General features: G+C 33.8%; 1 protein-coding gene across 1 annotated transcript in view; it reads right to left on the reverse strand.

Annotated features, from left to right (window-relative positions):
• Positions 1-517, reverse strand: part of SPG11 (spastic paraplegia 11 (autosomal recessive)) — a 114,117-nt gene that overhangs the window by 44,565 nt on the left and 69,035 nt on the right. The window lies entirely within an intron of this gene.

Genomic DNA, 517 nt, shown 5'->3' on the forward strand with positions numbered 1-517 from the left:
TTTTGTTATATTTTACATACTCCTTATTATCTGGAAACAGAAAATTTTAGAGACATCATATGTTTACTACCATGATGAAATTTTACGAACTCTGTATAAGATTAACAAATCCTTGAACTTTAAGATACTTTATATTTTATTGGTTTTTACAACGAAAAACTTTTTAGCATTTTCAAACTTAATAAGGGGTTTTTAAAACCTTTACCAAACTATAGAGAGGCCAGGACTGAAGAATTAAGGCTCAGAACAGGTACTTAGAAAATATGGCTCTTAAATTTGTTCTCTTGCCAGCAGCTCTGGAGAAAACATTTTTGCGTCTAAGCAAGCCTCAACGCTATGAACCAAAAATACATCTTTGAACTCCTACTCTTTACTACACACACACCCCCACAAACATCTTCTCTATTAGCGTACAAATGTGGCTTCTAGAATCAAACATAAGTAGAATTAAATCTGGCTCTGCCACTTATTAGCTGTGTGCCTTAAGCAAGGTACTTAGTCTCTCCTCAAAGCTTCA

Source organism: Propithecus coquereli, unplaced genomic scaffold (genome assembly GCF_000956105.1).
Source record: "Propithecus coquereli isolate 6110/MARCELLA unplaced genomic scaffold, Pcoq_1.0 Scaffold3, whole genome shotgun sequence".
Taxonomy (NCBI): Eukaryota; Metazoa; Chordata; class Mammalia; order Primates; family Indriidae; genus Propithecus; species Propithecus coquereli.